Consider the following 15755-nt stretch of genomic DNA (forward strand, 5'->3'; position numbering starts at 1 on the left):
GAGTGGAATGAGATGATGTCCAGGATTTATTTGAAAATGCTTCAGCAAAGAAAAGGAAGACTGAGAGAAGATGAGTCCAGCAGGGGAAACAGAGAGCCGGAAGGGCCAGTGACTGGCAAAGGCCAAGGCAAGGAGGGAGCTGGTGGGGAGCGGAGACACTGCCTGGGACCGTGTCCTGTGGAGCCCAAACTTCAGGAGAAACATCCCGGGGTGGGGACAGTACCTCTGATAGAATGTGGGGAGCCAGGTCGGAGAGGGACTGGTCGGGGCAGGGCGATGTCACGGCTCGTGTGCACGGGTGGAGGGATGGAGCCGCCTCAACCCGCTTTCTGCCTGGCTCTGCTCATGGACCGCCTATCAGGTGTTCACAAAAGGGAGAGACGGATGCTTCTCAGAGTCGAGGGAGGTCTGGGCATGACTTTGCAAGGCTGGCTGGCTCTCCTTTCATCTTCCCCTTACCCCGTGTTGACAGGGAGTGCCACCTGCTCTGGCTTTGGGCACCCAGAGGGGATCATGCAAAGCTCCTGCCCTGGTGGAACTCACGCTCAGGTTGGGGAGATGCCCGGGAAACCCGAACTGCGGAGTCAGTGGGTGACAGTGTCAGTGATAGAATAGACAGGGATCTTGAAAAGTTTTCTATCTGCTGCATCAAATGACCACAAGTCATGGCTTCCAACACCGCCGAGTTACCCTCTTAGGGTCTGTAGTCGGAGTTCAGACACGGGCCCCACGGGCTAGGAGCCAGATGTTCTCAGGGAGGCGTTGGGAGACTCCATTCCTGCCTTTTCCAGTTTCTGGAGGTCATCCGCATTCTTTGGCTATCTGATTCCTTGTCTCCAACAACAGCTCGGCCCCCTCTCCCCTCATATGACCCTGACCTTTCCCCCTGACCTTTCCTGGCTGACTCCTGCCAGCCTCTTCTACTGCTAAGGACCCTTGTGACTACACGTACCCACAGGCTCATCCAGGGTAGTCTCCTTCTTTTAAAGTCAGATGACTGGTCATGCAGTGCAGCCAAAATTTAAAAAAAAAAAAGGCCATTTGGACCTTTATTCCTGGGACAGCACCTCCTAACCTGGGGCTCGGGGTGTACGCAAATGTAAGTTTCCTTGGAGGTTGGGGAAAGCTTTCACCAAATCTCAAAGGGTCTTGGCACCAATAGAAATTAACTCCTATCTTGAGGGTTATAAAAAGAAGTGCTTGGAATGTCACTTTGGAAAACAGCTTGCCAGTTCCTCAAAATGCAGAGTTACTGTATGACACAGAAATGCCATTCCTAGGTATGGCCCTGAGAGGCCTGAAAACACGTCTCTACACAAACTGTACATGAATGTTCACAGCAGCATTATTCATAATTCCCAGAACGTGGAAATAGCACAAATGTCTGTCATCTAGTGAAAGGATAAACAAACTGGTGTAGCCATACAATGGAAGCTTGTTCAGCCACAAAAAAGCGTGAAGTACTAACACGTGTCTGCAACGTGAATGAACCTTAAAAACATCACGCTAAGTGGAATGAGCCGTGCACACACACAAACATATGTAGTATGAGCCCACTTATAAGAGGCATCCTGAATAGCAAAGACAATAGAGTGGGTGCCTGCAGGGGAGGCATGGGAGAGGGGTGGATGGGAGTGAATGTTAACGGGTACAATGTTTCTCTCGGAAGTGATGAAAATGTTCTAAAATATATTGCGGTGATGGTTGTGCAACTCTGTAAGATATACTAAAAGTATTGATTCATATTAAATATACTAAAAGTGTTGATCATGTTGTACATACTAAGATGTCTGAACTTTAGGCTCTGTAAATTCTCTCAAACTGCTCTCCTATCTTTGTGGTTTTAACGTGTATTATTTATCTGGTTGTGCTGGGTCTTGGTCAGTTGCGGCATGCAAACTTCTATCTGTGGCCTGTGGGATCTAGTTCCCCTAGAGAGGGATGGAGCCTGGGCCTCCTGCCTTGGAAGCACGGAGTCTTAGCCTCTGCACCACCAGGGAAGTCCCCAAGCTGGTTTTAAAAAGGAGGAGGAGTGGCACTGGGCCCGTAAAGTGCAAAGCCTTTCATTTGTTCATCGCAGTCCTGACAAGCAGGTCTTGCTCTCCCTCCCACATCACAGGTGGGGTATCTCAGAGGTGAGGGATACCAGCCCAGGGCGAGATGGCGGGTTAAGGACAGAGCTTGTGCTTGAGCCCACGTCTTCCGTACTGATGATGGTTCTTTGTCTTGTGGGCCACGTTGGTGAATTCGGAGGTGGCAAGGTAGACGCAGAAGACAAGGAGACATCTTGTTAGTAGGTACTGGAGCGAGGTCTTGACAGCAGGAAAACCAGATAGAGGGGCCCGGCCAAACACTGCAAACGCTGATCTGGGCCACACAGTCCTAAGCCCTGGCCCCACTGAATCCTCCCAGTCATGGGGGGAGGTGGTTTCTATCACATACACCCCCATTTTTATCAATGAAACAGGTTCAAGAGGGAAAGGGAACGTGTTAGTCACTCAGTCATATCCGACTGTTGGCGACCCCATGGACTGTAGCCCCCCAGGCTCCTCTGTCCATGGGGTTCCTCAGGCAGGAATACTGGAGTGGATAGCTATTCTCTTCTCCAGGGGATCTTCCCAACCCAGGGAAGATCCCCTGCATTGCAGGCAGATTCTTTACCATCTGAGCCACCAGGTAAGGCTTCTTACAAAGGATACAACTTATCAGTCACTTGAACCACATCTTGACACCTCAGGGCCTGTGATCCCATCCAGGCTGTGCTGACTCAGTAGGCCACTCTGGAGAAAGAGTGAGAACCTGAATTGGAGGCTTCCAGAGAGATGCAGGGCTGGTGAGGAAGGCCCAGTGGGGACGCTGCAGACTGTCTCCCCACAGTCTCTTTTAGGAGTAGCTCAGGCTCAGTCACCCACCCTGGACTGCTGGTCTCGGAGGAGGAGGTGGAGCCGGTAGAGGCAGTGTTGGGTGAGTTGATTCTGAAAATGCTTTTGCATGAGGTGGGGAGCCAGGGAGGAGGCTGAACACGTCAGAGAGAAGACCAGGGATGGGAGCTTGTGCTGAAGAGACGAGGGGCGCAGGCTGAGCTGGGGAAAGCCGAGGAGGAGCAGGGGAAGGGGCCTCAGTCTGGGGCCAGAAGCCTGGCTACTTGTGGATTCCCCACCCTCGCTTCTCCTCATCATCGTTTCTCACGGACAACCTCCTTCCCCACTCCCTATACTTCCTCTCATCTTTCCAGAAACTTTGCTTTTGGAGGGCAGAGGATGCAGTTTAGGTGAAGGGGGTCCTACAGAAATAGTTAAGTCTGAAAATTCAGGCCTTCTCCTCTGGTGAAAAGGCATGCCCCTCCCCCTTTTAGCCTGTTTAGACGGTCAGTACGGCAAGAGGAGAGGGCCCAGGCTGCTTTCTCTCTTCCAGATGGGGCAGTGGAGGCTGGGTCCTCACCCCCGCCTGCCAGTGCCTCCCGTCCCCAGGGCCCCAGTCCATTGTCCCAACAAGTGTGCAGAGGACAGCTTTGGAAAGTGGCGCTATGAATGGTGAGGGGGCTGCTGTGGCCATGCCCGGCTCAGCACCTGGGACAGCGATTCCTCTAGGAGGGTGGGGACTCTGCACCCCTCCCCAGGACGCCCATGTCAGACTCCAGGCCTCCCAGTTCTGGCCCAGGATCCCCAGAGTTGGGCTTAGGGCAAACAGATGCCTCCCCCCACCACGCGAACTTCACTCATTCAGTCAGTGTTTGGAAAGGAGTAGGAGGTAGGTCTGAGGCTGGGAAACGGACAGGTTTGACCCCAAATTTGCCCTCCTCTCATTGGCCTCCACCCCGTCCCCTGTCCCTGCTCCAACTGTCTTAGTGTCTGGGTCCTGGACCTGGGAGGAGGGGACACTGGGGATGGGGGTGGGGAGGAGGCTCAGGCTGAAAGCAGAGAGAGACCCAGCTCCAGGGAAGACAGCAGCCTCCAACCTTTACCCCAGACTTCAGGCCTCTGGACCCTGAGCCCCTATACTGAGCTCCCTCAAGTGCATGCGTGGGGAATGCCCACAGCCCAGGGGACCCCAGGCTGAAGGCAGATCAGAGCTGCCTGGGGAACAACCCAGGACTGAGAGGGCCAAACCTGTGGGGACATGGGGCCAGGGCTGCTGCTGCTGCTGCTGCTCCAAGGCTGGGGTGAGGGTCGGGGCCTGCATGCAGGACGCAGAGGGAGAAGGAAGAGGAGGGCAGTGAGGGAGAGGAGGAGGAAGGCCTCAGGATGAGACAGGCGGGTGGGAGGATAAGGGGGAGGACATTGGGATGGGAGAGCCAGGGGCAAAATGGGGGAGGGAGGTGGGGGACACCAAGGCGATGAGAGCAGAGAGCAGGGAGGGAAGTGGGAGGATAGGCATGCACCTGCGGGAAAGAGCTCGGGGAAGGGAGGGTCTGCGAGAGCAGACTTGGGCTGCAGTCTGGGGGTGCCGGGCGGAAGGAGAGCTGAGGGAACGCAGGTTAGGAGAGGCTGTGGGAGCAGAGGGTCTTGGAGAGGCAGGGACCAGGAGGTTTCCCCACAGATGTCCGAGGCTGGCTGACCCCTAGGCCTGTGGGCTTTTCCCCTCAAAGGCTGCCATTTGCCTGCCCATCTGCTGGGCAGGTTCCTGCTCAGCCTGGAAGGCTGAGTCGTTGCATCCCCGGGTGTTTGTGTAGGGTGGTCTGTGCATGTGGGTTCGCAGCTCTGAGCTTGCATTTCCAGGCCTGTAACATTGGTGTCTACCATCCCGTGCTTGGGCATTTGTGACTTTTGGAGTCTGTAGGGATGTCTCCATGTGGGAGTCTGCTGTGAGAGGACAGTTCTGGGATGGAAGCAGTGTCCAGGTCTGTGAGGCTGGGCTTTCAGTCTGAGTGTGACTGAATATGTGAGTGTGAGTGAATATGTAAGTGCGCTCCTCCCCCACTCAGGGGCTGGGATCTCAGCAGTGGGAAGAGGGAGCCAGGAGTCCCGGGAAGCTGACCCTGCAGGCAGATGGGCAGATGGGCCAGTGAGGGATGAGGGGATGACACCATTGGCCCCTGGGGAGCACAATGCCCATGCCTGGGCCCCTGACCCCGCCACTGTGCCCGCCCTGCCACCTCCCTGTTGCCAGGGTCCAGCTGAAAGAGGCCTTCGATTGCAGCAGCCCAGCTGGAGAATGGTGGCCGTGCTCCTTGGACTGGACTGCCAGGCCCTCCTCGTGTGCTTCCCCGAGGTGCCCCAAAGTCAAGTCCTGCCTCCCCACCCCTCACCCAGGCCAAGAGGGGCTCAAAACTGAGGGGAGGCGGTGGGCTACAGGAGGCTGGTGTGCCCAGGCCTCGCTGGCTGTCCCCACAGGTCCCATTGCAGGCTCTGAGCTGGCCTTGGTGCGGAAGCGCCTGCTGGTGCTGCCCTGCCAGGTGGAGGGTGAGCTGCCTATGTCCATTTCCTGGCAGTGGGATAGACTGGCCCTGACCAATGCCAGCAGCACCACCCTGATGCCCAACGGCTCCCTGCATCTGGCCGCACTGCCCTCTTGCTGGAGCCTCCCCTTCCGTGCCCACGAGTCCCACTGTGTGGCCCAGAACTGCCTGGTGCTGGTGGGCCCAGATGCAACTGGCAAGTAAGTGACTGGGCTGCTCCTGTGAGGGTCGGGGGGGAAGAGAGTGCACAGGGGTACCCACAGATGGCGCCCACAGGGCACAGAATTGCCCAGGGTGGGCTAGGCAGTGTCGACAGCATGCACCATGCCTAGGCCGAGGGCCCTTTCAGGGGATCAGAAACATGTTTTAACTATAATTTCTTTAAAACCAGATGAAAAAATGAATAATGAATATATAATAGTGAGTTGTTATTTGATAGTTCTGGATTATATCTGTGTCGATACTAATGCAAATGTAAAACATGAGTTTAAATGTCACGAAGGTAAAGTGCTCATGGCCTCCGGAGATGCGAGACTGCAGGGCTGCAAGAAGGCAGACAGTGGGGAGCGGCAACCGTGGGCACAGAGGGGAGGCTGGGGCTCTGGGACGAGTCGCTGGTGGCGGAGGTGGGGGCCAGCTCTCTGGGTGCTCAGGTGCTCCCTGTGTCCCAGGCCTGTCATGCTTCTATCAACATCCAGAGTCTGTCAAGGAGGAGCCGGGTGGAGTCACCTGCTTCCAGCGCATGGCCTGGGGAGTGCCTGAGCCTTCCCGTTCCTGGGAACACAAGGGCATGACCGTGAGTGCCGCTGACCACAGGTGATCATAGTGAGGAGTGTGGCGGGGTGAGGGGCTGCGGGCCACTGCCCAGCCACAGACCCCTGCAGGCATCCTCCGCATCACTAGCGTGAGCCAGGTTGACCCGGGCACATACTGCTGCGTGGCTCACAGTGTGGCCAGTACTCGCCACAGCCAGGATGCTCGGCTGGTGCTGAAAGGTAAGCGAGGACCGGGGGATCAGAGCGGGCACCGGCAGAGGAGGGTGTGGGAGCTGGCGCCACAGGGAGTGGGTGTGGCTGATGTAGCTGCATGTGGTACAGAAACTTGGAGCGCTGGCTACATATAGGGACTGCGCTGGGTGTGGGAATACAGATGTAAGCAGGTGGAAGAGGCTCAGCCCATTACCAGCTTCCCAGAGCTGGCAACTGAGTGGAGAGGGAAGTGCTGCGGGAACCCAGGGCAGAGGCCTCTAACCCAGCCTTGGGCTATGGGCAAAGCTATACCAAGCTGAGTGCAGGAGAGGCAGGCCAAGGTCAGGAAGATGGGGAGGGTGGCATTGCTTCCTGTAAAAGCACAAGGGTTAGAATAGTGCAGCTCACGCAGGCAGTTCCATGTTGCTGGACCAGAGAATGGGGAGAACTCAAGGAAACAAGAAATCGATGTAGGAAAGGGCGGTGAGGCCCATCATGAGGAGTCTGGGCTTGATCCAGAGAGCAGTGGGAGCCCTTTGGATGGGCTCAGGGGCTCCTGCGACTCAGCTGTGGGTGGATGCTGGGGGACATTCGTGTTTGTGCATGGTGTGCTCAGATGTATGTGCATGTGTGTGTGTGCACACGCACACACACACGTGCGTGTTTCCTCCTTTGGGTGAAAACAGCCTTGTACCTGAAACTCCAAAAGTGACCCGAAATACAGGCCACGTGGGGTGGGAGAGTTTTGTGCCCAAAATGAGGGTTGCAGCAGAAACTATGAAGAGATGGTACCTAGCGGGGAACAGGTTAAGACCCACGCCGCAGCCTGAAGCCAAGATGCCACCGGAGTGTGAAGGGAAAGCATGCCTGAATTATCCACTAGGGGGCCCCCGCAGTACAGATAACGAGTGAACACTGGGCAAGCATCAAGGCAAAATTCTACCAAAAGATGCTTAATTTTTAAACTGAAAACCGAAAGAGGAAGGGGACATCTGGAGTGTCTCTCATCTGGAGCTGACTTAGAAACTGAAAGAGCAGAGCGGGGATCAGGGGCTCCTCCCTGAGAGCAGAGGGAAGCTGGGGTGAGGCTCCTGCGGCTTTCCACTTCCTGTTCCCGTCCACCATCCCAGGCATGAGGGCAGGGCAGGATGCCCGGCTTCCATGATGATCAGTGCTCCTGGCAAAGTGACTGGCCAGGCACGGGTCCTCCATCCTGCTGGCCGCAGAGGCAGGGGACTGAATGGCCAGAGAGCTTAGGCAGATGACAAGCAGGTGCTTGTTGGGCGCAGATCAGCCAGTGACTGAGCTACATGGCAGCCTACATTTCACAGAGGCAGCTGGGATCAGTGTAGACATTTCCCCAGGGACAGGAGACAGGATCTGCGTACCGAGGCCCCAGCCATCCACCCCTAGAGCGCTTCCCTGGGGCAGGCGTTACCCTGGGCAGGCACCAGGGACACGGGATTTCCCGGACTTTGAAGGAGCGCACAGTGCCCGGAGGGAATGCTTTCAGCAGTGCTTCCAAGACCCAGGATTGCGTTCCACTTCTGCCAGGCCCTCTGGGGCTGAACAAGTCACTTGCCCTCTCTGACACCCAGTTTTCTCATCTGTGAACTTGGAGAAGTAAAAGCGCTGGCCTCACAGGCTTGTAGTGAGGATTAAAGGGGCCCAGCGCATGGGGGCTCACAGTATAAAGCCTGGCATGCGGAGGCGTTCAGCCAGGGATGGATGTCATATGCACCAGCTCTGCCCACTAGACGGTCTGACCAGGTGGAACATGGCCTCCTTGGCCACCGCCAGGACATTTCAAGACAGTCCACAGCTGGAGCTAGAGCTTCGGGAGGCAAACTGAGGAGGGCCTGGTCCAAAGTAGACCCTCAATATACAGTGGTGGGCTGAGTGGAGAATGGACGAAATGCTGTGCTAGACCTTGAGCCAGATTCAAATGTGGGTAAGACTTTACACCAGTCCTTGAGGAGCTTTCTTTTTTTTTTTTTTTTTTTTTGAGGAGCTTTCTGAACAATCACGTTTGGCCGTGCTGGGTTTCGTTGCGGCATGGGCTCTTCTCCAGTGGAGGCGAGCGGGGGCTGATCTCGAGTGCAGTGCACCGGCTTCTCGTGGTGGGGGGCTCTCTTGCTGTGGAGAGAGTATCCAGGTTTCAATAGTTTTGGCATGTGGGCTCAGGAGTTGCAGCTCCTGGGCTCTAGGGCACAGGCTCAGTGGTCATGGAGCATGGCCTTAGCTGCTTTGCAGCATGTGGGATCTTCCTGGACCAGGGGTCAAACCCAAGTCCCCCGCATTGGGAGGTGGGTTCTCTGCCGGCTGAGTCTCTGGTATGTGTGTATATGTGTGTGTGTGTGTGGGAGCTCCGTCAGCTCTGACTCTTTGCAACCCCCATGGGCTATAGCCTGCGAGGCTCCTCTGTCCATGGAATTTTCCAGGCAAGAATATTGGAGTGGGTTGCCATTTCCTACTCCAGGGGATCTTCCTGACCCAGGGATCAAACCCACATTTTTTGCATCAGGCAGATTTTTTACCACTAGCACCACCAGGGAAGCCCAGAAACTTTGAGAGATGTAACTTTGTATGAGAACTTTTTTTGTTTTTGTCTTGCTATGGCTTGTGGGTTCCTAGTTCCCCAACCAGGGATCAAATTCAGGGCCCCCTGCAGTGGTAGCACAGAATTCTAACCAATGGATTGCCAGGGAATTCCTAAATTTTTAATAAAGGACATTTATGAAAAGGTTAAATAAGTATGTGTTACAAAATCTCATAAAATAAAAAGCGGCAAAACAAGAATGGGGGTGACAGGATGAAGGAAGACAAAGGCCTGGTCCCTTGCTGTTCACAGCTGTACTCCCAGCGTGGGAGCAACACCTCACACAAGGCAGCCCCCCAGTGATGACTCGCTGATTTGATAAGATGGGAGAGGGCGCCCGAAAATGAAGATGCTGTTAGACCCAAAGAGCAGTGTGTTTCAGAAAAACTTTTGCATCCCATTTGAGCAGCTGAGACACGCTCACTTGGCAGGGGGCCCTGGCTCTCTTTCTAAGGGAAGGGTCTTCCGGCAGTTTTGTGGTTGACTTAGGGAAGGGGACTACGTCCCTACCTGGTCCACCTGGTCAGTTCACGTTCTGACACTGCTGCAGGCCTTCCAGGGGCACTCTGTGGTGGCGGGGGGCTTGCATACACCCTTCCCTCTCTCCACCCCTCCAGTTTAACTTGGGGCCTGCTTAGTACACCAAAGCTGCTTAGCTCTGATGCAGGCCGACCTCAGAGGTACTGCAGGTTTGGTGCCAGACTACAGTGACTATCACAATAGAGTGAGTCACGTGAATTGTTTGGCTTCCCAGTTCATATAAAATCACGTTTCTACTGTATCCTATTAAATAGCATTATGTATAAAACAAAGTACATACCTCATATAAAAATGTTGATAGCTAAAATTGCTAACCATCATCTGATAATGCAGGGTTGGCACAAGTTTTTGATTTGTTTAAAAAACAAAAAAACCGTTGCAGTATCTGTGAAGTGCAATAAAATGAAGTATACTTCTATTTGTGGGATTCCCTAGTAAAGAACTCACCTGCCATGCAGGAGCCTCAGGAAGACATGGGTTTGATCCCTGGGTCAGGAAGGTCCCCTGGAGGAGGGCACAGCAACCCACTGCAGTACTCTTGCCTGGAGAATCCTATGGACAGAGGAGGCTGACAGGTATGGTCCATAGACACAGACACACACAGACACACACACACACGCACGCACGCACGCACGCACGCGCACACACACACACACACACACGCACTTCTATTTACTGCCATAGGACCTTGGGCAAGTAATTTTCTTTATATGTAAACCAGGAGTAAAATAGCAACACCTCTGGGGTCTGGTCACTTGAGGATTAGAAGGGGCCTCTGGGAGCGGAAGTGTGTCCTGGATTCAAGGGGAGAGTTCTGTTTCCCGATCCCTCAATTTTCTGTTTCCCCCTCTCAGTGGGATCCCCACAGCTGCTACAGGAGCCAGAGATCCTGTCTGGGGCTCAGAACCCGAGGGTACAGTGCTGGAATGCATTGTCACAGGCCACCCACGGCCACTGGTCTCCTGGAGCCACCTGGGTGTGTAGCAGTCCTGCCCTGTCCCGCCTCCCGGAGTCCCCAGCACTTTGCACCTTCCCAGCTCTGACCAGTTGTCTCCCTGCAGGTGGCTGCTCCATCAGTTTAGAGGGCATCCACGTCCTGGGCCCTGGGAACCTTGTGATCTCTGAAGTGCTGGTCCAACACTCGAGCACCTACGTCTGTGCGGTCAATCGGCCCGGAACTCAGATCCGACGATGGCACAGAGCATCCTGCTTGTGCAGGGTGAGCCCCAAGGGCCAGCTAGGGAGGGTCCTGGGCCACCCCACTTGCCACGGGAACCTGGATGAGGAGAGGAGCAGCAGGAGGGTGAGAGGCCAGGCCTCATGGCACCTCCCACCTGCCATCACCTGCCTGGCTCCCTCCGAGTTTGTCCAGTGGCCACAGTCCTTGTCCAAGCCTCCAGGCAGCAGCACCATCTTCATCTGTGTAGCCCAGGGTGTCCCTGAGTCCTGGCTGGTCTTGCTGAAGAATGGGAAGGGGTTGAGTCCTGGGGATAACATTCGGCTGACCTACAACAGGTACTCAAGGTGCCCCTGTTCCACCCCCTCCACCCTGCCTGAGTGCTGAGGTCCCCTCACCTGCCCCAAGCATCTGCCCCCGCCTGTATACAACACTCTCTTCCTACATCTACTGTCCACAATCCTTGCAGCCAACTCCACCCACAGGAGGCTCTGCCCAGCCTGCTCCAACACCAGCGACACCAGCACACAGGCGGTGTGTCCTTCTGCTTCTGCGCTGGGCCATGGGTCTTGCCACTCCACCAGGGCAGGGGACTCGGAGGGAAGGAGCCCCATTGGCTGTGTTTGCTTTTCCCTGGTGCGGATATCCGCAGAGGACGAGGCCATCTACCAATACATGGCAGAGAATGGTGCGGGCTCCAACCAGGCCAGTGCCCGCCTGGCTGTGACGGCATCCAGAGCTATGCCCCATTCCCATGGGCCTGCAGGTGATGGCTCTCTCCACCTCTGCCGTTTGAGCATCTTGGGGACCACTGCCCTCCAGCTGGGGACCCATCATCAGCTTTGTGTGGCACGTCCGGCCAGTGGGAAGTGGGTGTGGGTGGATGGACAGGAGTCCCTTACTCTTAGTGATGCCCAGACCTGCCTGGACCTCTGGTACTTCCTTTTGCTCTTCAGCCCTCTTCTTATCCTCAGCCTTTCTCATCCTGGCTCCTGAGGCCCCTCTCCCTTCTCCCCTTGGAGACCTAGCTGGGGCTCTGTGCCCACTTTGTGGTGGTGGGGGATGTTTATAGTAAGGCAGAGGGATGCTGGTTGCCAAGCTTCTCTGCTTCTCAAAGCCAGCTGGTCCAGAGCTCCAAGAGGATGTGGGTAAAGGTACCTTTTGAGCACGTCTTCTCCAACCTGGAGCCCACCACGGTCTATTCTATTCATGTGCGGGCCTACTCAGCAGAGGGTGCCAGCCAGGACTCAGCCTCCATCCACACTTCCACCATGGGCAGCAGTGAGCGACAGCTTCTCCAGCCCTGTAGAGCCGCTGGTCTCGGGCAAACAGCTGCCAACCAGCTCATCTCGTTTCCTCTGCAGCCCCTGCTGCCCTCGGTTTCTCCACCAAAGCGCTCAGTGTCACCTCTGTGCAGGCCCCGTGGGAGCTGCCACTCCAACTGGGGTCTATCCAAGGCTTCAAACTCTCACTGCGAGCTGCCTGCTGCCCATTTTGAAGGGCCCCTGCTTCTGGCTAGCACTGAGTTCCTTTCTCTACATAGGTCTGGATGAGGCCCTGAACCGTCTTGTGCCCCTTCTCAGTGAGGTCTTGCCCCAGGCACTGAGTGTCCCAGTCCGGACAGTCTGTTCCCGTCACAATCTCCTGCTCCTTGCAGAGCCAGCCACCCTCTTTGAGATCAAGCTCCAGGCCTTCAGTGGCAATGGGGATGGCAAGCGCAGTTCCCATGTTGTCTGCCGGCACAATGTGCCCCTTGCCACCCCTGGGGAGTGGGATCCAGTAGCAGGGTAGCAGGCCTGGGGTCCAAGCAGGCCCTTACCGTAGGACCTACGGCCATCGATCTTCGAGGAGGAGGAGGGGCTGAGCTTTGCCTCCATCTTGGTCCTCTGACAGATGGCACATCCACAGAGTCCAAGGCTGGATGCTCTTGCAGCCAGGATGAGAGCAGCTCGCTGCCTGGGGTTGTGGTGGGCATACATGTGGGCCGGGCTGCCCTCATCATCTGCCTCCTCTGTCTCCTCCTGGGCTGGAGACATAGATAAGGGCCAGGATGGCTAATGTGGAGAACTGCTAGGAAGGCAGCATAGGTCCAAAGAGTGGGGAAGGGCTTTTATCCATGACTATGCTGTGGAAAATTCTGAAAGAGATGGGAATACCAGACCACCTGACCTACCTCTTGAGAAACCTATATGTAGGTCAGGAAGCAACAGTTAGAACTGGACATGGAACAACAGACTGCTTCCAAATAGGAAAAGGAGTACGTCAAGGCTGTATATTGTCACCCTGCTTATTTAACTTATATGCAGAGTACATCATGAGAAATGCTGGGCTGGAAGAAACACAAGCTGGAATCAAGATTGCTGGGAGAAATATCAATAACCTCAGATATGCAGATGACACCATCCTTATGGCAGAAAGTGAAGAGGAACTAAAGAGCCTCTTGATGAAAGTGAAAGAGGAGAGTGAAAAAGTTGGCTTAAAGCTCAACATTCAGAAAACGAAGATCATGGCTTCTGGTCCCATCACTCCATGGGAAATAGATGGGGAAACAGTGGAAACAGTAACAGACTTTATTTTGGGGGGCTCCAAAATCACTGCACACGGTGATCGCAGCCATGAAATTAAAAGACGCTTACTCCTTGGAAGAAAAGTTATGACCAACCTAGATAGTGTATTCAAAAGCAGAGACATTACTTTGCCGACTAAGGTACATCTAGTCAAGGCTATGGTTTTTCCAGTAGTCATGTATGGATGTGAGAGTTGGACTGTGAAGAAGGCTGAGCACTGAAGAATTGATGCTTTTGAACTGTGGTGTTGGAGAAGACTCTTGAGAGTCCCTTGGACTGGAAGGAGATCCAACCAGTCCATTCTGAAGGAGATCAACCCTGGGATTTCTTTGGAGGGAATGATGCTAAAGCTGAAGCTCCAGTACTTTGGCCACCTCATGCAAAGAGTTGACTCATTGGAAAAGACTCTGATGCTGGGAGGGATTGGGGGCAGGAGGAGAAGGGGACGACCGAGGATGAGATGGCTGGATGGCATCACTGACTCAATGGATGTGAGTCTGAGTGAACTCCGGGAGTTGGTGATGGACAGGGAGGCCTGGCGTGCTGCGATTCATGGGGTCGCAAAGAGTCGGACACGACTGAGCGACTGAACTGAACTGATGCTGTTTTATGAATGAGGAGACTGAGGCAGTGAGGGAGGCCCAGTTCTTCTCAGAGTTGTGTGATATTAGGAGTGGGAGGAGGCCTGGTGGCTGCATGAAACAGGGCAGAGAGCACTGGGGCTCCCAAGGCAAAGGACAGGTGGCAGAGGCAGGCCAGAGCCGGATGCCTGCTCCTCTGTGCACAAGGAAGGGTCTGGCTCCTCCTGTCTCTGGGGAGCATAGAACAGGATGAAAGCCTGGGGCGGATGGAAGAGGGAAGCCCAGACAGGCCACGGTGCTCATCCTCTCCATCCGGGCAGCCTCTCCTGCAGACAGGAGTCACAGTGCTGAGCAGGGCCTCCGACAGCCTGGGATGGAGCTGGGGGCTGCAGAAGTCAGTTTCGAGTGGAGGGAAGCTCGGGGGGAAGACTGAACTCAAGACCCAGGTGAGGGGGGTTCTGGTGAGAGGGACTGGGGAGGAAAAAGTGGTGTGCTTGAGGCCCTGGATCTGAGGCCTGACCACCGCCTTCCCCCTTTGGTGACCAAGGAGCAGCCACCCTTAGCCTAGGGCCCTCCAAGCTGGCTCCCTCCCAGATGTCACTAACTGCAGTCCTACCTAAGAAACTACTTCACCTTTCCCTGCCAGCCTGGAGTCAAGAAGGAACCAAAGGTCCCTCAGCCCTCTCCACGGACAGGGGCAAGCCTGACCGTAGGAAGAGAAAAGAGGACATGATGTTCGCTTCTCCCTTCTCCTCAAGAAAGGGGGGAATCTGTGTCCTCCCCAACACACCAGGTAACTTAAAACTAAACCATGCTCAGGTGGGAGTTCTCTCCATTAATCCCCCCTCATAACCCTGCTGGACATGTCCTCATGATCCAAATATGAACTCCCCCAAGGTAGATGGCTCTCAGGGTTCCCCCTGAAGTGGGGAAGCAGGGCAAGGGGCGCATGCTCCAACCTGAACCTCCTGTCTGAAATCTGTCTGTCCTGTGCCCAAGCTGGAGCCTGACCCAGGGACAGGCATCCCGCGTGTCCTGGTGCTTTAAAAAGGCAGGTGGGCAAAGGAGCTCCGAGCTCCCTGCCACGTTGTTCCGACACCAGAAGTATTTGCAACATCTAAGCTCACGTGCACCGCTTCTCTTAGCAACCAAATGGCCCTCTCCACCTTTCCAGATCCAAAGCATTGGCCCCTTCTCAGGAGGCACCCCTCATCATTTTTCTGTTTTTGAAAGGAGCTATTAGTTTGCACTGTGGTTTTGGTGGCCTTGAATCCCTTGTAGAATGAGCACAGAAGCTGTGAAGCACCCTACACATCTATTTCCCTCCGTTCTAGGTGTGCAAAGAGCACGTCTTTCCCACTCTGCCCCTGCTGACCTGTGGCAGTGCTGGCCCCTGGCCCTCCTTGTCCAGCCCTACCATGCCCTAAAACCAAAGCCCCAGGCTCTCCCTCGGTCTGCTGGTCTTGGTGGGATCCCAATCACTGTCTCCCCTGTGCTCTTGTAGAATGACGTTAGTACCAATGACCAGACTCCAGCAAGGCTGGGCCTTGCCCCTCCCCAGCCACCCAAGGAGCAGAGAAGCAGCTTTGACTAAACAGTGTGGCAGAGGACCAAGAGGTTAAGAACAGCCCCAAACTTTAGCTCCCTGAGGAAGTGCCATCCTCTCCTCTGGGTGGGCCAGGTCTAAATGCTTTGCTGGAACTAAACCAAAATGGAAAAAATTAGTTAGGATCTGATTAATGTTCCGGATTGAAAGGAGACCTTCGGGCAGTGGAGCTGAGTGACACGCCAGGACAGGGCAGCTGCAGATCTTTCAGGGGACGTTGCACTCCGACTAAGGAAGTCCGTATTATGCAGCTTGCTAAGAACAGTGTGGGCCGTTTTAAGGCTCCCCCTGGAGAGACCCGCATGCTACGAAGAACTGT

The sequence above is a fragment of the Capra hircus genome, chromosome 3 (genome assembly GCF_001704415.2).
Source record: "Capra hircus breed San Clemente chromosome 3, ASM170441v1, whole genome shotgun sequence".
Taxonomy (NCBI): Eukaryota; Metazoa; Chordata; class Mammalia; order Artiodactyla; family Bovidae; genus Capra; species Capra hircus.